Source organism: Bactrocera tryoni, chromosome 4, assembly GCF_016617805.1.
Source record: "Bactrocera tryoni isolate S06 chromosome 4, CSIRO_BtryS06_freeze2, whole genome shotgun sequence".
In the NCBI taxonomy this organism is placed as follows: domain Eukaryota; kingdom Metazoa; phylum Arthropoda; class Insecta; order Diptera; family Tephritidae; genus Bactrocera; species Bactrocera tryoni.
Window position 1 is genome coordinate 64,543,806 of NC_052502.1, and position 24,165 is coordinate 64,567,970.

Below are 24,165 nucleotides of genomic sequence, written 5' to 3' on the forward strand. Positions count from 1 at the left end.
ACAGTACTACCAACCAAAAAATAAAATAATTCTCCAAAAAGTATGCAGTAAGTGTTCAACGAGTATACTATGTTAGAAACTGCGTTAACATATTTTAAAAAGACTAAAACTGAATATTTTGCAAAAGGAAATGGTTAGTTCGCATCAATTAAGATATAAAAATAGATTAAAAGTTATTGCTTTTAATACTTTTACAATTAAGATTTTTTGCATTGTCATAAGACAAAAAAAGTCGCTTCCATTTTTTATTGTCTCTCAAATCTATAAATATCTTACCCACACTATAAGATCTTCTACGCACGTATTAATGCAATTATGAATGGTCACAATGATGTGGAAAGAAACATAATGAAAATGCAATTACTTTCTATTCAATTGAAAAGGGACGCGAAAGTTGTGTGGGCGATCAAAACTAAGTTGAATTGAAGTAATTAAATTTTCCCAAGTGAACAATGGAAACAATTCACTGGCGTACTTTTGCAATAAAATGTATACCATATACATATGTTACAATGTATATGTGTATATGGTACATAGATTCGAAAACTAACGGGTGTTTCTTTAGAAGTGTAGTTTTCAATAAGGCAATACTTTTGTCGGAGTTGATCATTTTAAGCTCTTATTAGATTTATACACAATTTGGTTCGCCATTTCATAATGAGCAGACTTACTTAAATCGTAAAAATGTATTGCCAAAATAATTGTTCGGTTCGCTCGACGCATGGCGCGCTGCGTCTAATATTCAGTCGACATAATTGCACAGCGAAGTCGGTAATTCGAACAGCCATGGATCGATTTCATACCACGTGTACTCTAGTAGGTAAAACACATCCTAATAGACTCCGAATAGTGCGCACCGAAGTCGCTATTGCTGCTAGGGAGTAGCGCATCGAAGAAGACCCAGATGAATCCATCTGCCATCGCGCGCCAAAATCGGAAATGATACACATGTGTAGACAAAAAGAAAAGGATACCGAAATGCGTCAGTATGGAGAGCTTGAGAAACTGGCCGACAGGGGTAATGCTCGAAAATTCCACGAAAAGATGCGGTGACCAACGGAAGGTTTCAAGACCTGAGCATACACTTCTAGGACCCAAAGTGGTGATGTAGTGGCTAATGTTCAGTGCATACTGAAGTTATGGAGTGAACACTTCTCCAACTTGCTGAAAGGCAGTGAAAGTGTAACATTTGGAAGATCGTTGAATATTTGAGTAGCAATTACCCGTCTGAGAAACAACAAAGCGGGAGTGAGCCCATGGATTGCCGAGCGAACAATTCAAATATCGCGGCGAAGAAGTGATAAGAACCATGCCTCAGCTTCTTTGTAAAATATGGTCGGATGAAAGTATGACTTCGAAATTGTGACTGTCAACAGTGATGTTGGAGCCAAGTCGCGAGTGCGACGACTGTTTGTATGATGACAGGGGATATTCCGTCTTGCCCTCGTTCACTACCAAATCCATTTGCTTCGCTTCTTTGTACATCTTGGAGAAAGCAATACTGCTTTCTCGTGGTTGCTATGGCTAATGATATCAATATCATCGGCGTACGTCAGCATCTGTATGCTATTATAGAAGACTGTACCTTCTCTATTCAGATCTGCAGCTCGAATTAATTTCTCCAGCTGTAGATAGAAGAAATCGCATGATAGGGAGTCGCCTTTTCTGAAACTTCATTTGGTATCGAAGGGCTCGGAGAGATTCCTCCCGATCCTGACGGAGCTTTTGGTATTGCTCAACGTCAATTTACACAGCCGTATTAGTTTTGCGAGGATACAAAATTCAGACATATCGGCAGCTCCTTTTCGTGCTGTCAAAAGCACCTTTAAAATCGGCGAAGTGATGGTATGCGTCGACTCTTTTTTTAAGGGACTTCATGAGACAAGATTTAGCGCATGTTAAACATCTGGTCGGTTGTTGATTTGCCAGGTCTAAAGCCACACTGATAAGGTCAATCAGTTTGTTGAAGCTGGGCCTTAATCTTTTTTACGGTACGCTCGATAGCACCTTATATGTGATGTTTAAGATGCTTATCTCACGTTAGTTGACGTAAGTTGTGGGTCTCCCTTGGACTCCAATCGTCGGATATTGCATTATCACCAACAACAATGTCACACTTTAAATTCAACGCAGCATACCTCTTGCCAACAGGTGCTACTACGGACTAAGTAGGCAATTGAGAAGTAACGTCCTCCTTCGTCGTACAATGACCAAAATCTACTAGTCACTCGCCATCCCCGCCTTGCTTTATAGTGCAGAAGAACTTCGCATTGAAAATCGCCGGCTCGAAAGCGATCTAAGCCCATACTTTCTTAAAAAAAGCTGTTCAGAATGATTCGAAGAACATTTTCAGAAAATGCGTTTTTTCCGTTTTTTTTTGGGGGGGCTTCTACAAACCGACCCGCTCTAAAGTCAAATAACCAATCATTGGCAAGAAACCATTGGTCCGTAAAATGTTGAAAACTAGGACTTTTATAAAATATTTCTGACCACCCTAGAAAATAACACTTCAACTCCTAATAATTATCAAAATATAATATGTAATGGTTTGTCAGCAAAGATGTTATCACCCTTTTTAAAGCACTTATTGATAATTTTATCCGAGTTGTGTGTGCTTTTGCCACTAGCTTACTATAGAAACCGACCTAATGTTAATATATTAAAAATGCATAATTTTTCTAAATATGTAACTGCCATTATCTAGTGTTGTCAGAAATTATTCTTATTGTGTGAAGAAAAAAAAAGAGCCTAACTCAAGTTTCGAAAAAATATATTTTTGTGTCTAAAATCATGTACCATAGTTGCAGATATAGACACATTAAAGTCTAGTTATTCAAAGTAAGGGCTTTATAGATTATGGAGTTAAAGTATGTGTGTTCAAATTGCTAGTTATTGATACCGCAACCAGACTCCTGTCTAAAGGCAACTTTTCCTTTTTTACTTAATACCAACTTTTATTATAATTTATGTGCGCATGCACAAGGCAAAAGTACGACAAAAGGTATTATATGTAAATATTTTGCAATATCATGCTGTAAGCGCCTACTGCTTTGCACATATACATATATTTGTGTAATATCCGTAACATAGTTGTAGAGATTAAGGAAAGCAGAGTTGTTGCTTAAACAGAAAGTTTAAAATATCCTTTGTGTTCGTGTGCCTACACGTGTATACGAGCGCAGATAACCGTTATAAAGCGAGCATATATTGTGTTTGCTATTACTTTGCATATGTTGCTGCTGTTGCTGCGTTAATGAATATTTTCTAGCTGTGCGGATGATGAGTAGTCTAACATACGTGTCAAGGTCGTGCCAGGCAAATTCTCGTCTATTTGGCATAAGTTACAAATACACAAGGGGCTTCAGTGACTCTTCTACTTTATTTATATGCACAAACGAATATGAAAGTGTATTTATAATTAGTGAACATTTTTTATTATTATTGGTGGGTTAAAATCAAGGTATTGGACCAAATTAAAACGTGAAATAAAATACTTTGGTTTGTTATCTAGGTTTTTACATCGTATTAAGTTGTCAAAAAAGTCTTTTTATTGAATTTTTTTTTTTATTGAAATTGAAATGAATTTTTGATGACTCATGCCCAGCTCTTGACCGATGCTACGGCTGCTACTATGCCGGTCTCTTTCGACCAATTCAGCGATTTTATCGCAATTTTCGACGACAGGCCTTCCGGAGCGTGGCGCATCTTCGACCACCTCTACACCAGAACGAAAACGTTGAAACCATCGTTGTGCGGTGGAAATGGAAACTGTATCGGGTCCATAAATTGCACAAATTTTATTGGCGGCTTGAGATGCATATTTGCCTTTATCGTAGTAGTACTGTAAAATATGCCGATTCTCTTTATTTTGCTCCATGTTTGCGACGCTATAACTCACGAACGACTTAAAAGAAACGATAATCAATCAAACACGTGTTAGCGCGTGAAATGAGCTTTCCAAAAAGGTATATGGCTATAAAAAATGTTGAAAACTATACCGCAAGACTTTTTTGACAACCTAATATTTTTAGCAATGGACTAAGAGAAGTTTCGATACATACTATATGAAGTTATATAAAAGTTTTCCATTCAGGTACTTGATTCCCATCGTTCAGTTTGTATGGTAGCTATATTCTATAATGGGCTTAGATCAACGAGAAAAGGACTTGTGCGAAATTTCGGAGCAATAACTCAAAAATTGGGCGCCGCTTCGCAAATATACTGACAGACAGACGGTTTTGCATAAATCGACTCAGTTCATCAAGCTGATCACTTAAATACATATATATATATATTTTGTAGGAACTCTGAGACTTCATCTGGGTGTTACAAACTTCGTGGAAAATTTAGCACTATACACTCTGTCCAGAGTATAAAAATTGATTTGCAAACAAATTAGTTTGTTCTTACGCAACTACAATTTACTTTTCGTTTTATATAAAACTTTTTCCATTGTGAAAGAAACTCACATAACTTGCACCAATTGCTCAATAAAAAACTTTTTCCATTAGAACAATATACAGCATGCATGAATAGTGTAAGCGCTGGCGAACACTGCGTATGAGCAACCTTTATTGCATACAATTGGCAGTTGTTCATTTTCAGCGCAATCTCCACCTCTATCCCTAACACTTTCGCTCAACTGGCGTACGGTGTGCTTTTTTTCTACAACTAGTATTGTGGACGCAAGCTGTGCATACGCTTCAATAAGCGCGTAATAAATATTGAAGTTTATTTTTAACCCAACACACTGCTATCCTGACTCACTCATCTATTATACCTCTTTCAGTATTCATTGGCTGTTGCTTATAAGCAGTATAGCAGAAATGTTGAATGAGATTACCACGTGCTCTTCATAATATTGTAATACATAATCCATACCTTTATGGTGTTATTGATAACTGCATTAAGGTGATGCTAATTGCACTGAGTTTGAATATAGATGACGAGTTTTAATGTTAGATGTGATAAATTATGAAATTTGGGATCATAAATTTCGTAAGCTTACCAATTAAAAATGCAAATAAATAACAGCCAATTTTATGCTCCACATAAGTATTTTACTACAGGGTCCGGCACTCGAAGTGTAACCAACTTCAGACCGTTCGCGCAGCTGTCGCACTGGAATCAGCTGTTTATAAATTTGCTGAATGACAGTTCGGAGTATTGTTCACAAGTGTAGAAAAGCGTTTTGCCAAAAGTGAACGCAAAAAAAGTGATCAGCGATGGAATTCAAACGTAATAGTGTGATTGCTTTTTATTTAGCTGGAAAATCACAGCCAGCAATTGCTCGTGAGCTCAAACACGTTAATGTGAATAAAGTTTTTGTTTATCGCACCATCACTCGTTACAATGATACTGGTAGCATTGCAAAACGCCATGGAGGTGGTCATCAAAAGACTGCAACGTCACGTGAGATGGTTCGGAAAGTGAAGAAGCGACTTGAGCGAAATCCACGACGAAGTGCCAATCAAATGGCTAAAGAACTGAAAATATCCGACCGCAGCACCCGACGCATATTGAAAAATGAGCTCAAGGTCAAGCCTTACAAGTTCCAAAAGGTCCATGATCTCACACCGAAGCAGCAACAAGTAAGACTTGAGAGAGCGTAGCAGTTGCTTCGCTTGGCCGAAAGCGGTCAAACTCTGAACATTGTGTTTTCTGACAAAAAAATTTTTCCAATTGAGCAATTCGTAAACTCACAAAACTATAGGGTTTACTTAACTGACCGTCCATACGATAATCTATGTCATCGGTTGGCCACCAGAAGGCAGCAACCGCCACAAATAATGGTTTGGGCCGCTGTCACCGCAGATGGGCGCTCCCCAATAGTTTTCATCGAGCCTGGCGTCAAATTAAATGCGACATATTATCGGGAAAGTGTTCTGGCGGCTGCTTTGAAGCCGTGGGCAAATAAACATTTCGGTCGCAAACCATGGACGTTTCAACAGGACTCAGCACCATCTCACAAAGCGCGAATGAACCAAGAATGACTGAAAAACAACGTTCCGAACTTCACTACGAGCACACAATGGCTCTCGAATTCACCAGCTGCGAATCCAATGGATTATTCTCTCTGGGCTATTTTGGAGAGCAAGTTCCGAAGTAAAAAATACACCAGTCTCGAGATGCTGTAGAAAGCCATTGTCCGTGAGTGGGCCACAATACCGGCAAGTCACATTCGGGCAGCTTGCGTTTCGTTTTTTGACCGTCTCAAGGCCATAGTTAAGGCAAAACGTGGTCATATCGAGCAAAAGTGAATTGGTGCTGAATTTGTGATTATTTTCACACATTTTGTACTTTAAAATAAATAAAAATCATTTTCGAAAGCCAATTTATGGCTGTGTGCCGAACCCTGTATTTCAAGAATGAGATATCGTAATTGGGAGTATTTTAAAAAAAGAGTTAAATTAACTAATATTAAAAATTCTTTATACAAATTTTATTCCACTTTCAAAACGTTTTTATATGCACAAAAAAATTATTGAGTTACAGATATAAAATAAAAATTTGTTTCCTCAATTTTTTTATGTTATATTTGAGCAATTCACAACCTGTCGTAAAGCATCGTAAAATAAAACTAAAAAAACAAGTGTAAAAATTAATAATTTTACGATTTTACGATGCTTTACGACAGGTTGTGAATTGAACAATTATTTTTTTAGTGCACCCCTAATGTGCGTCTATTTCAACTCTTTTACGCGTTCTTTCTAAGCAAGTGTATAGTACGTTGTCTATGAAATTATGTGTATTTATATAAGTACTTAAATCATAGCTTTTATTACTTATACATATATATATTTATTCGCACTTATGTAAATACAAACACACAAAAGAAAGTTATACAATAAATATTTAAGTAAGTTTATTCTTGTCTCAAAAGACCGAAGTAAACTCTTGCGTGGCTGTCGCTTGATTTGAAAGCTAATTTGCTCGCGTAAGCGGTGCTACGCCAATAAAGAAGAAGAATTTTCTTTTAAAAACATCTCAGAAAATAGATACAAAAGTTGCTAAGGTTTTAAAAAAAATGGAAAAATCATTGAAATATTTTAATTAATATTATTTTTGGTTTTTTTATAATTAATTTTTTTGCGAAGTATTAAAATACTTTTGTATTAAGATTGCTGTGTGTATTACTTATGATTTTTTGTTAGAAAATTCCTCCTAAAAATCAATACTTATTTCCAATTTTCAAAAACAAAAGCATAAAATTTACTTTTTCCAAAATGTATAATTATTTACTTACTCAACAGTTATTTTAACCGGTTTTTGCATATAAAAGTGTTCTAGAATAACACACAATTTTCCAAAACTCTTTAAAAGTTAGTTCTTACGTTTTAATACTGTTTCTTATGAAATTCAGAATACTCAGCAAATTACTCTAAAATCCGAGCACTGCTCATGCAATACAATCTTACACATACCGTAGAATGGGCAAGAATTAGACCTTCATAGAGAAGTATCAAGATATCGTCTGAAAAGTGCGTTATTGCTAGCCGCTTTGAAATTGAAATAGAATTTTGAATCATTTCCAACACTATTACGTAGAGCACAAAATTCTCTTATGTTCGTTAATATTTCTAGATTACTGAGACAGTAAAACCTTTGGGCGAAAGTGCTTAAGGAGGTATTCTGGTCTAGACGTATGAATTTTAGGCATTTTTTAAACTAAGATAAAAAAAAGTGAAAAACATTTTTACTATCCATTTTTTTATGTTTTTATTGACATTTTAATAATAAAGAAAACTTGCAAGAAAAAAAATCCAAAATTCGTCGAGATACGGTGGAGTGGGGGCTTCAAAAAAAACGAAGCGTCCTGGTTGACGTGATTTCAACCCTTTTAGAGATCTAAAACACAAAAAACAAGAAGATTCTTCATTAGTAAGGATGTCGTTATCGGGTTAACCATTTTCAAAAAAAAAAAATAGCAAAATAGCATCGACTTTTTTTTGACCCAATTTTTCGACCTTTTTGAATTTTTTAAAAATACTTCAAATCAAAATTTTTGGAAATCCATGGCAGACACGATAGAGCATTGTATAAGGAAGATATATACCAAATTTCAAAGGAATCGGTTCAGTAGAACTCGAGATATCATGTCAACCACCTCAAAAAAAGTAGTTTGAAGAAAAACGCGTTTAAAGTTTAGGAGACAATTCTAGTGAACACAAAATCGGCTGTATCTCCGAAATAAGTCGAATTTTGAAAAATCCTTCCAAGGTCATATTTTTAAACTGGTTTTCGCACGAAAACTTGTGTTTTCGTCCATGTAAAATTTGTCAAACGAAAACACAGTTTTCGTTGAAAACTACTTGAAAACTTACATTCCACTCATTATAATCGGTGCCTGCTCTAGTTTAATCGATGTTTCTGGAAGACATATTTTGCCGGCCCTAAATTGACACTTGATATTTGTTTACATTCCATAAAAACAAAACAGCTGTCGCTTGATATTCTCATATTAGGGGGATTCTCTTGCTCTCGCAAAACCTTGCACGGTGCAGAAATTGCAGAATTTTCCTCTTGGTGCAACGGCACAACAACAAACACACACAGAAAATTATTTGCAAGGGCTGTAAAATATGTCAGACCAAAACCCACGTTTATTTTTGTGCCGTCATATATCACTAGATTCTGCAATGGGTGCTCTCTTGGCCTTGCATATTTCGGTACAGGATTTTTGCATTTTGTGTCATCGTGCAATCTTGCAAGAGCAAGAGAATGCCGCTACTGATAGTTGTCAGTGAAAACTCATCGAAAACACACATTGTCGGTCCGAACGACTTAGATTCCACAACCCACAAATATGTTTTCAAAATGTTTTCAATGTCGGTCCGAACATAGTATAAACTTTCAAAATATGTATGAAAAAAAATCGATTTTTTCAAAAATATTTAAATTTAAAATGAGAAAAAATAATGATAGTAGTAAATCTGTTTACATAGGAGCACAATTTTGGTACTTTATATACACATACGAGTATACACATCTCTTAGGGAAACAGAGTTACACAGGAATACCCTAATACCATGTTCCGACTGACAAAAAATCACTTGATTAAGGCTCTTGAGAAGATTATCTCACTAATCTACTAGATTTAGCAAGATTCAGCCATGCAAAAATTACATTTGTTGATCTTGTCACCGAAGAGATTTGAAGCTAATCGAAATCTCCCTTGACGACTCTAATGTAGCACCAACTGTTTGTCAGTAGGGAAATGTATTGCATTAAGACAGCTGATTTAGACACCACAAAGAGAAAAAATGCAGAGAATAATAATGGAAAATATAAACAAGTAAATAAATTAAAAGCAATGTTTCTGAAATCACCTGGCAGTCGACTTCCTAAATACAAAACAATTTCGTTCATTATTTCCATTCAAAAATATTTTTTACAAGTTTGAAGCCGGATCAAATTACGCAAAGTATTTAAGTTATTTAATTTATAATGCATTTGGTTAATCGACTTAAAAAGTTCAAGAGCATAAGTTTTAGCTGATGAAAAGCAAGAAGCAGAAAGAAGCAGCAAGAACTTTTCTTTCGCTCAGTAAAACTGAAATGCGAATGAATTTAGCAGTACAAAATAAACTGAGATACAATTTTTCAAAATAACCTAATTCAGAGCAAAGAACAAGCCGTCTAAAACTCTAATTCGAGCTATGAATATACATACAAGATACAAATATTGAGACTCTGCAGAAGTAAAGAACATGAGATATTTTGATATTGTCGCTGTTCTGTTCGCTTGATTTTTTAAATTTTATCTGATTCAATAACTTTCTAATACAACAAGTAAGGAAGGGTTAAGTTCGGGTGTCACCGAACATTTTATACTCTCGCATGATAAAGTGATAATCGAGATTTCATTATACGTCATTTACATATTTTTCAAATACCGTATTTTTGTAAAGTTTTATTCCGCTATCATCATTGGTTCCTAATGTACTATGTACATATTATACAGAGAAGGCATCAGATGGAATTCAAGATAACGTTATATTGGAAGAAGGCGTGGTTGTGAACCCATTTCACCTATATTTCGTACATATCATCAGGGTGTTGAGAAAATATTATATACCGAATTTCATTGAAATCGGTCTAGTAGTTCCTGAGATATGGTTTTTGGTTCATAAGTGGGCAACGCCACGCCCATTTTCAATTTTTAAGAAAAGCCTGGGTGCAGCTTCCTTCCGCCATTTCTTCCGTAAAATTTAGTGTTTCTGACGTTTTTTGTTAGTCGGTTAACGCACTTTTAGTGATTTTCAACATAACCTTTGTATGGGAGGTGGGCGTGGTTATTATCCGATTTCTTCCATTTTTGAACTGTATATGGAAATGCCTGAAGAAAACGACCCTGTAGAGTTTGGTTGACATAGCTATAGAGTTTCCGAGATATGTACAGAAAACATAGTAGGGGGCGGGGCCACGCCCACTTTACCAAAAAAATTACATACAAATATGCCCCTCCTTAATGCGATCCTTTGTACCAAATTTCACTTTAATATCTTTATTTATGGCTTAGTTATGACACTTTATAGGTTTTCGGTTTCCGCCATTTGGTGGGTGTGGCAGTGAGCCGATTTTGCCCATCTTCGAACTTAACCTTCTTATGGAGCCAAGAAATACGTGTACCAAGTTTCATCATGATATCTCAATTTTTACTCAAGTTACAGCTTGCACGGACGGACGGACAGACAGACATCCGGATTTCAACTCTACTCGTCACCCTGATCACTTTGGTATATATAACCCTATATCTGACTCTTTTAGTTTTAGGACTTACAAACAGCCGTTATGTGAACAAAACTCTAATAATCTCTTTAGCAACTTTGTTGCGAGAGTATAAAAACAACGATTTGGTATGATTTGTAGGCCAGTGGTAGCATCGGTCCACATTTCTTCAGAAATGATGCATAATATATTACATGTAATGAGTTCCGTTACTATTACAAGACAGCTTTGATCTTTGCAAGTTGCAAGAGTATGAAATGTTTGGTTAAACCCAAACTTAGCCCTTCCTTACTTAAGGTAGTAGTCTGGTAACTTTTGCCTATTTTCATGACTTCTTTAGAAGGTGGTTTTTTATAGGAAAATAAAAATTAATTATCTTGAATATTTAGAGTATTTTTATTTACATATTGAAAATATAAAACAAAAAATATTTGAAACAATTTAATACTTTATTATTATTATTATTGTCACTCGAAGTTGGAAACTCAAAAAAAATGCACGTGGGTGGGCCGGGTGATTTTGGCTATTGACGTTATCTGAAAAAATATTCTCAAATATTCAATTCTATTCAAATATTCTTGATTATTATTATAAATACAGAGAATGTACGTTCTCTGCTTAATCTATAGACATGTCATTCTGATCGGAACTACTGAAGTTAAATTTCAAGGTAAATAACCAAATGGCGGACTTTAAAAAAAAGTCCTTTTAATTTAGCAAAGAAAAGGTTGTAAAATAAAAAAGTAGGGGTGAAAAAAAATCTCATTAGTACCGACGAGAACTATAAGTGTGTAGAATAGCCTGTTAAAATTTGAAAAGTAAAAAAAAGTTAGGACCCAGGCCCACCAGAAAAACAATGTTTTGAGAAAAACGCGTTCAAAGTTCAACAACTCCGAGAGAGTGGACTCCGAGGCGCTCTAGGAAACTCGTTATAACTCCCAAAATATTTCGAATTTCTGTATGAAATTTTCACAGTATTTTTTTGATTTTTTGAACCCAAGTCACCAGACTGCTACCTTAAATAACCTGCAGTGCTTTGAATTGATTGTCTTGCTTAGTGTTTGAAATGCTAATTTTTTGCTCGTAATAAACCAATTGAGCCAATAAATATGGATATATACCGCAATTTATGTGCCGTTACGTACGTAAAAATTAATATACATACATATGTATGCGCAATGTATGCTTGCAACAGTAGGACAGCATGGCTAAAAAGGTGGCCGTTCATTAATTACTCATTGAAGGGCAAACATTGCATGTTGTCGGAAGAAAGTGATAAAAATATTCCATGCGTATATGGGTATGCACTTCATAAGTACACATATGTATGTATGAAAGTAGATTTAAATCCATACGTGCAAACTTACGTGTGCCAAAGCATACATATGTACATATGTATAACTTGCCCAAGTTACTATGCAAACTTAATCAGCTGCGTGTCGATAAATATATATGTATAATTATATACATAGATATATGTATATACATTTATGTGCATTTATATACAAATATACATACATACATAGAAGTATTTTTGCATGAATGAATTTTATACATGTGTACATACATATGTATGTGGGTGTCCCTAAATGTCTACAATACTCCGCTTCTACTATCATTGCCACTCTTGTGTGGGTGGCTAAATTTGTTTCGTATGTTACCATGTGCCAATTGGAGGGGTTGTCTTCGCACATAAAACCAAGTCGTTGACTAATTGCCGCTACCCACTTCCTGCGCCCAACTACAACTATTCAATTCATTTTGTGCTCTGTTCAATGCAAATTGAGCGGTTGATTCAAGACAATAAGCAAATAAACAACTTTTTGAGTGGGTGCCGTCAGTCGGTGACGAACTTTTTATGTGCGTTACGTTGTTAAATATTTGTACGTCATAGTGTCTGAGTTTAGCTGATGTAAAATATATATTTTTGGATGAAAAGTTTTGCGGCGATTTTTTTAGGCGTATAATACATAATGACATTTTTTTTTTTGTTGTTAAAGGACTAGGATATATATAATTATCGAACTAAGGTTTTTTGCTGTATACAGTGGAAATGGGGGCGTTTGATTACCTAAGCTGGGATCGAGTTGTGCAACGGTTAGAGGAGCTTGGCTGTCTGGAAATTACTGTTTGGCGGAGTTATTTTTCGGACAGAAAGGCCTCTCTTGTCGGCATGAATGGGAGTGTGGAGATTGAAGTTGTTCGTGGCTGCCCGCATGGTTTCATATACTTACATAAGTGGTCCATATATTTGGAACCTTATGATGGACACTCTGCTTGGGCAGCTCGAGCCACTCTGTAAATGTTAGCGAGAGAAAAAACGGTGGCAATGCTGCTTAAGGGCAGATTGTCACCGGTTCGTCCACCGATTGTCCGTGTGAATGGGGTCAGCATACCTGGGGTTGACCATGAGTGAAAGGATGTGTTTTACTCCACACTTGGCGAATGTTAAGGAGCGACTGCAGGCAACCGTAGGCAAAATACGCCGCATTTTAAGCAGTGATTGAGGTCTCGGACGTCGTGTTGTCCGCACTATATATCGTGGCTTGTTTGTGGCCTGTGCCACATATGGAGCCCCTGTATGGTGGGAGGCAGCCCCGACTGTCTTGGGGTCTCAAAAACTCCTCTCAATACAGCGTTGTATGATGCTTGCTTGTTTGTCTGTATGTCGCACCTCGATTCAGGTTTTATAAGGTGCACCTCTTATTGACCTGATTGCTGTTGCATTCAGTATAAGAAGGGATTTGATTGTGTCATTGCTGCGGAATGATTGGGCTTCCGACGATGATGTGGAGAGGGAGGGATATCCAGGGAGCAAGAGGCTTCTAGATGATAGGGTTAGGTATAGGTGGCAAGAACGTTGGAACAATAGTCCTAACGGTACGAGCACATTCGGGACGTTGGGTTGAGGATAACCCGGACTTCAGATTCTGTCTGAGTCTGGGTTTTCTGCTTACGGAGCATGGGCCTCTGATGCATTTTTTGCATTTTTGTTAGTGTGTCCATTCCACACCGCCAATACTTAGCATTTTCAGGTCGCTGATCAACGGATTGATTTGATCCGCTGTGCTTTTGAGCGCCGTGGGGTAAAGCTGTCATCAGCAAGTACCCACGTTGTATACAGTGAATGATAGCGAAGGGAAATCGGGGATAAATTCTCCCAGGTCTGCAGTTCTCGAAGCGTTTCTACAATAATGCTTGCAGACTTTTTCTGCCCAAATGCACAACAATTATCCATGGTGTAGTCCCAAGAAACGAGCAGTTTCGCCGGGATCTAACCAAAGACAAATTGTGGTCAGTTGAATGCGCTTGAATTAGAACTGAAGGTTTATCGTTAAAACTTTCATTTTATTTAGTTTTATTTTCCTATAACCACTATCGATTAGCGATCTTTGGTTGACGCTGATGTTCAGTTTAGGCTGAGTTTAGCCGACCAAAGTATTTGCTAAAAAGATTCAATAGTGGCTTTGACTTGTATTTGTTTTTATTAACGAATGTTTTAGCTATCTTAAAAAAAAGTTCGGTTTAGCCTGAACTTAAACTGTGTATAGGTCGGTCTCTCCCAACTCCCGTGAGGTTTTAGAAAATTCTATGAAAACGTCTCCTCAATCCCAGGGGCAGCCAAACTGCACAGGACTTTTGCCGGAAATAAGACTGACACAATATTAGCTGGATCTGATGAGACTTACACGACTAGCGCAGAAAAAAGAACAAAGACGCTAGTTCTTACTCCTTTCCTGGTTCAGTTCGGAACGATCAAATTCAACCTGTGGACGCACATAAGCCAGAACAGTCGGATTGGGTAGTCGCAAGACATTTATTTTTTGCAGACTTAATCGAGTGGGCTCTGGTTTTCTTCTCCAAATATAAGTCACCGAAGGTAAATAGCATCCTTCCAGCATTTCTGCAACAAGCAGGGTAAGTCTTACTGCCCATCTTGGGCTGATAAGAGATAGCCTTACGATGACGTATACCCCTGAACCAAGGCAAAGATAATTTTCATACTTTTCGCTGGCAAAATCAGTTCCTTCTTGCTAAAAAGCATGAAAATCATTATACACATTAATGAAATAAAGTCGAAAGCGCTGTTTACACCCTTATATGCAGATCAGAATGACAAAACATTGGCATTTCCTACCAACGGCGGAAATTTATAGTTCGATGGACAAGGAGAGGTGACGATATGCACTCCCTTAGATATCGAAGGTGCTTTTGATGGAGCTTAGTTGTAGATGAGCTTCTTGAGCTGCTGACCAACAATGGGGTCCGTTGCCAAAGCAGAGAGAACACTCTATGCATTATTCTGCATAGGTGCTTAGGCCTGCCAAATGGTTGCTAACGTACTAAATATCAAGCTGTCGAAAACAACCATCGACCCATTTATCGAGTGAAGGTCCCTGCCGGGCCTAAGGACCCAAAGCTTTGGCGGCAGAAAGTAGATATGACATATGTGGACAAACATCTTGATCACACTTTGAATTATACATAATCTTCGCGATTTGAATTCTACCCTTCGAGCCACAAAAGCACTCAAGGTATGCAATCGCTTGGCCGGTAAAATCTGGGGCTGCAAGCAAAGGAGTAGCAGGCGGATGTAAACCACGATCGTAGGACCGTTTGTTACATATCGAGCGGCGACATGTGAAAGCAAAGGCACCGCAGATTTCTGTAGGAAACATAGTAAGCTCCAAATGGCAGCAGTTAGTTTGAGCTTTTTGCTTTACAAGGAACATCTCTCTCCAACTTTAGATGTTCACTTCATCATTATGCATTTCTGCACATATGTAATTTGGTGCCCCTCACATCTACACTGTCTGTGAGAGGCGAAGTAGAATATTCTCAATTCACATAGTTCCTTCGTGACTATCTATGTCAACCCTCTGATTTCCCAATAAGTCAAATTAGCACATTTGTGATGGACTCAAAACTTGTCATCGATATATGAAAGTAATTGCAGATATAAAAGGTGACCTCCCGTTGGACTATTAGCAATAAACTGTAGCGTAACCTAACCTAGAAAAAGTTACTTGGTAGTAGTTAATATAAGCGCACCCCTAAGTCGTTTAATATACTACTTGGAAATTTCTGTACTAAACGTACAATATGAAACCCCTAATCATCTGTATATATGTACATATATATATGCATATGTGTGTGCAATGTGACTCACAGCATTCGTTGGAAAAAATGCATTTGCAATTTCTTTGCCATTTTCACAATCCCCTGAGTCTCATATTTATCTTTTTGTTCGCTTCCATTGTTTTTGTCTGACACATTTGTTGGTTATTCTTGTTGTTGCATTAAATGATTGCTCATTTGGGTGTTGCGTCACTGGAGTGAAATTTCACTTTATCAGAAGTTGGGGAAAATCAATGTGCAACGTCATTGCAATATGCAAATTACTTCATTTATTACATTTCACTTACATTTACATAGAAACACAATAAATTTGCGTATGTGGTTGTGCATGTGGGAGTGTAAGTATATTTAAGGGCGAGGGAATATCCTCAAACTGCTCCGTAGCAATATCAAATTAAAATTCAACTCAAAGAAAACTTCGCTTTTGAGAGGGAAACCCTAGTATACAAAGTCTGTCGCAAAAGAAACAGAACTTTTTAAATATAACTGTTTTTGGTGGCGCCACCTATTGGTGGGTATATGAAATAAAAAGTTTGATCTCTTGTTGACATTTCGTAAAAATTTTAAGACAATTGGATAACTACAATCGATGTTATCGATCAAAAAGTGACAGCAGCTTTTGGTCATCGGACGTAAAATGGATTTTGAACAAAGAGCAAATATTAAATTTTGTTTTAAACTTGGGAAAACGTTTTCTGAAACATTTCAAATGATGAAAAAAGTTTATGGTGATCAGTGCCTATCTAGTAGTAATGTGCATGAGTGGTTTACACGATTCCAAGAAGGTCGTGAGGACCTCTGTGATGGTCAGAAGTCGGTCGTCTTCAGAAGTCAAAAATAAAGACAATGCTGATTTGTTTTTACGATTCCGAGGGTATTGTACACCGAGAGTTCGTCCCACCTGGCCAAACGATTAATGCTGTGTTTTAGCTTGGTGTTATGAAGCGTCTTTTGTCACGCATTCGTCGTGCTCGACCACAATACCATGAGGCAGGGTCCTGGCGCCTGTTGCACGATAAAGCGCCGTGTCATCGGTCGACGCTTGTCACTGATTTTTTGACAAAAAACTCCATATTAACTATTAATCACTCACCCTACTCACCTGATCTGGCACCCTGTGATTTTTACCTATTTGGAAAACTTCATTTGCCCAGGAAAGGACACTGGTTTCAGGACATTTCAGGTATCCAAAAGTCGACGACTGATATTCTCAAGAGCACTCCGAAAAATGACCTTAAGCACTCATTTGAAATGCTAATTGACCGGGCTAAACGCTGTATCGAAGCGCAAGGAAATTACTTTAAATAAAAAAAATATAACTTTTGAAAAATATTAATTTTTTGTTGTTTTTTTAAAAGTCCTGTTTCTTTTGCGACAGATCTTGTAAATACATACATATATTATGTATATATATACAGGGTGATCTTTACAGTGAGTTGCTAAGAGTTGTTGAAAGACGGTTGTACATGTCAGAAATGCTGCTGGATCCTTACAAATCGGATATGGTCAGATGAAAGCAAGCATAGCTCTACGATTGGAATTTGAGTGTGCTCTGTCAAATCCCCAAAAAAGGAGACCCCAAAAACGGCGCCAACTTCCGTGCTATAAGCCTCCACAACGTCACATATAAAGGTCTATCGAGCGTACTGTGTGAAAGATTAAAGCCCATCGTCAACAAATTGATTGGACCTTATCATTGTGGCAACTAACCACATATTCTGTGCCCCAATCTGTGAAAACAGGATCGACACACAAAACTCTTCCTCGATTTTTCAGCTGCTTTTGACAGCACGAAAGGAGCTGCCTTAAACCGATATGTCTGAATTTGGTATCCCCGCAAAACTAATACGGCTGTGTAAACTGTCGTTGAGCAATACGAAAGATCGGGGCGAAGCAAATGGGTCTGGTAGTGAATAGAGGTAGACGAAATATCGCCTGTCATCAAACAAACAATCGTCGCACTCGCGACTTGGCTCCCACATCACTGTTGACAATCATAACTTCAAAGTCGTAGATAATTTCGTCTATCTTGGAATCAGTATTAACACCAACAACAATGTCAACCTGGAAATCCAACGCAGAATAACTCTTGCCAACAGGTGCTACTTTGGACTGAATAGGCAATTGAGAAATAAAGTCCTCTCTCGACGAACAGAAACCAAACTCTATAAGTCACTTATCATCCCGTCCTGCTCTATGGTGCAGAGGCATGAACAATGATAACATCTGAAGAGTTTTCGAGAAAAAGATTCTGCGGAAGATTTATGATCCTTTGCGCATTGGCAAGGGAGAATAACGCTCTCGATGGAACGATGAGCAATACGAGAAATACGACGTCATTGGCATAGTTAAGCGAATTATTTAACTAATTATAATTATAATTAAATCAATATTAATTACTCGAAACTTATTTTTATAAATTCAAATTATAATAATTTTTAACCCTAAGAGTTAAATGAAATTTCCTGAGGTCTTAATTAACTCCAATTTAATTAATTAAAATTAAACGAATTTATTATATCTATCGAAACATTATTCTATTTTATTTAATTGTTTGAAAGTAAATACAAAAGAAATAAAAAACAACAATTAGCTGGTTTAATTAAATAATAATTAATATTAATTAAAAAATATAATATTTAATTAATTGCACAAAAAAAATAAATCCTTTAAAAAGTAAATAACATAGAAATAAATAATTAGAGTTTGAATTTAATTTACCATTAATTTATAACAATTAAGTATACAATATCCAATAAAAATTTAATTAAATTATATACATATATCATAAGTTAAGTATAATTTACTTTTGTATAATTAACCAACTATAATTAAATAATTTTAATTAAACAAAAATTATTTTTATAAATACACATTATAAGAGGTATTAACACATACCATACAAGTTAAATGAAATTTCCTGATTTCTTAATTAATTCAAATTTTTTTTTATATAATTAATTTATTATAATTAAACAAACTTTTATATCTATCGAAACAATGTTGTTATTATACCCTGAACAGGGTATATTAAGTTTGTCACGAAGTTTGTAACCCCCTGAAGGAATCGTCGGAGACCCTATAATATATAAATGATCAGTATGTCGAGCTGAGTCGATTTAGTCCATCTGTCTTTCCGTCTGTCTGTCTGTATATATACACTAGTCCCTCAGTTTTTAAGATATTGTTTTGAAATCTTGCAAACGTCATTTTCTTTTCAAGAAGCTGCTCATTTGTCGGAACGGCCGATATCGGACCACTATAACATATAACTGCCATACAAACTGAATGATCGGAATCAAGTTCTTGTATGGACAACTTTCACATTTGACAAGATATATTAACGAAATTAGGTATATATTATTTTCTAAAGCAACAATGTAATCTCCGAAGAAATTGATCAGATCGGACCACTAAAACATATAGCTGCCATACAAACTGAACGCATAGTTACTAACAGAAATGCACCTGTGAAGGGTATTTAGCTTCGGTGCAACCGAAGTTAACGTTTTTTCTTGTTTTTATTTAATTTTTTTGGAAGTAAATACCAAAAAAAGACAATAATAAACACGCCTAATTTTTCCAGTTACGAATCTAGGCAAAGAATATGGCTGAAGAAGTCTAGAAAAAAAAAACAAAAAATAAACTTATTAACTTTATACTTATTTAAATTTTTTTTTTTTTTTAATAAAATTATTTTCCGAAAATTCTCTTAATTTAGAGCCTGTTCAAAAACCTGTCATATTTTGTTTACCACAAAAAGAATTTCAGCACTGAAAGCCACTATTAGCAGTGATTTCTATGAAAAAAATGCATCAGTCAATAAAGATCTTACTTTTCGTCCTCTAGCCCAGTTGAACTTTTTAGGAGTGTTATGGGCACAAATCACAACTCTAAATTTTAGAATTTACAAATAAAATAAACTTTACAAAATGCTCATGTTGTCACAATTGACGAATATCAGCTTTGACCTAAAATTTTTGGTGTACTCCGTACTTCACCATGAATCCGTTACAAAATACAATATTTGTGCGCACATACATACTTGCATACTTATATATGCGAAAGTTAAATGTAAACGCAATATGTAGATATGTTTGAGCACACGCGTTTGGGTATCGGTTTGGCCCAGCATTGGGTTAGAATATTGGTCGATATATCGGTATGTCGGCTGTGCGGTGCGATGTGCGCGTTGCGCGTTGATACGCAACAAGGTCATTGGAAAAATCGTTAAAGCAGACGACGAAATTGCCCAAGTATACATACAAATTTTTTTCACTATCATTTGGCGTATTTTCTCCAATTTTTCGACGATTTAGCAGCAGGCAAATTTTTATGAAAATTTTCTAATTTACTAAGTGCTTTGTGGAAATATGCTGAAAACTTTAAAGATTGGCACTTACCTATTCGATTTTATATGTTTTAGCGAGTTTTCGGGTTCCACGGAGTTTTCAAGCCAAAATGGCACCATTTTCAAAGTTCTGCCACAAATCACTTTATGAAAAATTACTTTCACTTAATGAAAAGCACACATACACGACATAATTACGCTTCTTCTTTTAATTACTCAATTAATTTAACACATACAGATGTAATTTTCTTTTTTACTATTTTTACTCGACGAATTTATACACTTTTTCTCCAAGGATCTATTAATTTGCTACGGCTTTAAATTACTTGCAGAATATTTTTCAGTCTTCAGCATTAACCTAATATGCCTTTTTGATATATATAAATATGTATGTATGTATTGGTGTATATATAGAAAAAATTTTACACAGTTTGGTTTTTCCGTTTTGATGTCTTTACAACTCCAGGTCTGCACAGCAACTGATAAAATTTCAAGTCCACGAAAATGCTGGTAGCTTAAAAAGCCTTGAGACTGTGTTGAAAGCTCCAAAGGTTGTGTTGAGTTTCAGCGAAATTCCTGGAATTGGGAAATTTCCAACAACTTGTTGCCGCTTGCAGGCGCCGTGTGCGCAGGACTTGTTTTGGTATTTCTCAACAATGGCAATTACTTGTTTACAAACATTGTACGGCTGATTGGAGCACAACACGTGCACTGGACGCGTCAGCGCAGACGCCAATTACGCCGGTAATGGTGTTATGGTAACATTGGAGCTTTCCAATTGACAGCGCCGTTATATTATATGTAAATAATGCATGCTAACGGGTACTCGTTGCTAATAAAGCATACAAACAGTTTGAAAAGAACTGGAGATGTCCATATGTATGTATATCAAAAATAGCAGCTAAACTTTTAAATTACAATTAAAAACAGTTTGGAGTGAAAATTTGCATGAAAATCTACTTTCTTCGTAAAGTTTAATACAAGTTTTTGAACATTTTTTCAGTTTGTGACTAGAAACTGATAATACAAATCTTTATACTTTAAATAAATATAAAAATTGTAAAATTAAGATTTTAACACCAAACTTGTTGGATTAAAAATTTATAAAATACAAATCATTTGAAACTGTAAGTAAGTTTGGCATCAATGCTCTGTGCGAGCGCTAGTTTAGAATAGTACAATACTGCTACTAACAATTGCGTAAAATAATGGATTTTAAAACAATTTATTTTTTATTTTTTTATTTTTTAATTTTTTAATTTTTCAATGCAATTTCAAGTCTGATTGTAAACTTTGCCTTTCCTTTTATGCATTAATGACGTCACGAACTGCTATAAATTTCTCTCAAAGTTTACTAGAATGGAAGTAATAAAATTAAACTGTCGTAATCTCCATTCCTAGCATTCTTGGGACTTTACTATAATTGCATCATTACAAACATTTATTGGGCTAAAGCTATGTTGAAGCAGTTATTTTCGAAATTTGAACGTATATTTGAGAAAAATATGTACACTGTATCCGGAAATTGTAAATAAAACGGTAATTATTTAATTATTCAACAGAATTTATTTTGTTGCCTTCAAAGTAATCTCCACCAGGCGTAATGCACTTATGCCAACGATTTTTTCTGTACTCAAAACACTTTTCATAAGTACTTTTTGGGATGGCGTTCAGCTCCTTCAGCGAATTTTGTTTTATCTCTTCGACTGAAAACAGGTTCCACGGAGCGGCAATTTCAGTTTGGGGAGCAAGAAAAAATCACACTGTGGCAAATCTGGTGAATACGGTGCTTGATGGTATGGTATTCATTGCGATGGTGCATTTTCAAGCGCCATGTCCTACACATTTTTAACATTTTTATCAGTTGAAGAGGGCGAAGGTCAGCAAGAACGCGGCATGTCTTCAACGATCTATTTTTGATAAAATTTAATACCCGTAAGCCTTTTTCAACATTAATTCGCATACAAAATTTGAGTCAAATTGTTTGTTCGATATTTTTATCCATTGTAAAATCCAAACGCACTACTGAGATGTACCGATTTAAGCAGCACCTGAAATATCATTTACCCGGGGAATTTAATTATAACTTCCGGGTGCTTTTTTGTCACAATCTGCAATAAAATTATACAAAGAAATAATTCGGAAACTTTAATATTTTCTCATCTTTCTGCAATTGAAGAATTCCAACCCAAAAGAACTGCCGCCATCTTGGCGGCCAACAATGTATCAAGCCAAGTTTTGATACCATGCTCTCACGTAAACAGTATTCCAGCGAGGACGTTCTGCATCGGCAAGAACAAATGGCAGTTAGATTAGGTAAAACTTTCCAGCAGCTGTTTCCAAATAGTTTTGAACCGACCTTGCATCATGAGGCTGAACATTGTCATAATGGAAAATTATCGTCACCCCCTAAAGATTCTGCGAGTTTCTCTTTTGTTAGTCAACAATATTCAGCGAGTAATACCTTCAGTTCCTCACCATCAAAATTTATTAGCCACCTTCGTCTTCCAAGCCAAACTTTTAAATCGAACAAACCATTTTTGGTACATTCGCTTAGCTAGAACATTTTTACCATAAACTTCCAAGAAAATACCATGACTTTTGGCTGGGAGTTTCTTTATTTTAAATAATGAAGATCTCCGGGGAAAAATATATATAGATAATAGAGGACCCGCCCACGTTTTACTGTGGCTGATACATAGGTAGTACTACTAATACCATCTATATGATTTATATTAGTTAGATTATAAGTATTAGTTAAGGAATAATCGCATTTTTGGTGAAGCAACAAAAATAAATCAAAAAGCATTTCGTGCGCTAAGAAAGAATTGGTTTTTTGGGTAAAAATACTATTGAATTTTGGCTGTGCATCAGTGAAATCAAACGAGTCCAATCGATTGTCAGCCTAGTGGACTGCATATTAAAAAACGGTTCTCAAGCGTGGAAAGACAAAAAATCGGCTGGCAAGGTTATGGCATCAGTCTCGCAATGCTTCGAAAAGATTTCTGTATATCTCAAATTTCAATAGACCTTTTTATCAACACTTCAGTTATGCCGCAATTTTTTTTTATGCCAGATCTTTTGCAATTTTAAATTGCCTGTCAAGATACCCCCTCCAATAGTTAGCAGGTATGAAAAAAATGTTATAGCGACCCATAGATGTATTGAATCAACCAATTTATTACTTAAGAACGAACAACTCTGTCCACGTTATGAAAACTTGTCTACAGATGTCGCCTTTTACTTTGGCATCGTTTTGTTTATTGCACGTTTACGCCAATTTAAGGTTTGAATATTGGATACTGCGATGGTAGCACAATCTATCGGTCAAACGTTCCAAAATTAGCAATTAATTATAAATGAAAAATTAATTTAAAAAAACATTTTCCAGTGGACCAAATTGTGAATCTAAACCATTCTCGAATCTCCTTGAACACACACAAAAAATTTCATCGAAATCGGTCAAGCCGTTTAGGAGCAGTTCAATTACAAACACACGGTCAGAAGATTTATATATATAATGATATATATATACATATATATATACATATATATATACAACCCAGCAATTAGCATTCGCTGCCCGACTTCAGCTAATATATAAATAAGAAGTAATTGAGAGATTTGCTTAAATTTTAGAATATGTTTCTGAAATGTAATAAATGATTTTCAACGGCTGTTATTCTTGAAATACGAATTCGATGATAAAAATTGGGCAAAAGTATAAAAAAAAGTATTTATCTTCTCTTGTTCTGAGTCAAAGTTCATTTCTGAAGTCATAATGTGAAGAAACCGAATCTTCGGTGGAAATATTCCAAATGCCATCAAACCCGAAAACTTTACCTGAATGAAGGAACTGGTTTTATGTAAAAATTCTTTGGCATAATCTTCTGCTAGAGCATTTGTTGCAACTATCCAAAAACATACATATTTTTGTCGTTTTGA

General features: G+C 35.8%; 1 protein-coding gene across 1 annotated transcript in view; it reads right to left on the reverse strand.

Annotated features, from left to right (window-relative positions):
* The window catches only part of LOC120776196 (MAP kinase-activating death domain protein), an 86,094-nt gene extending 65,146 nt beyond the window's left edge, over window positions 1–20,948 (reverse strand). The window contains 1 exon segment of the mRNA XM_040106822.1: window positions 20,273–20,948. The gene's annotated coding sequence lies outside the window, so the exon portion shown is untranslated.
* Window positions 20,949–24,165: the final 3,217 nt, after the last annotated feature.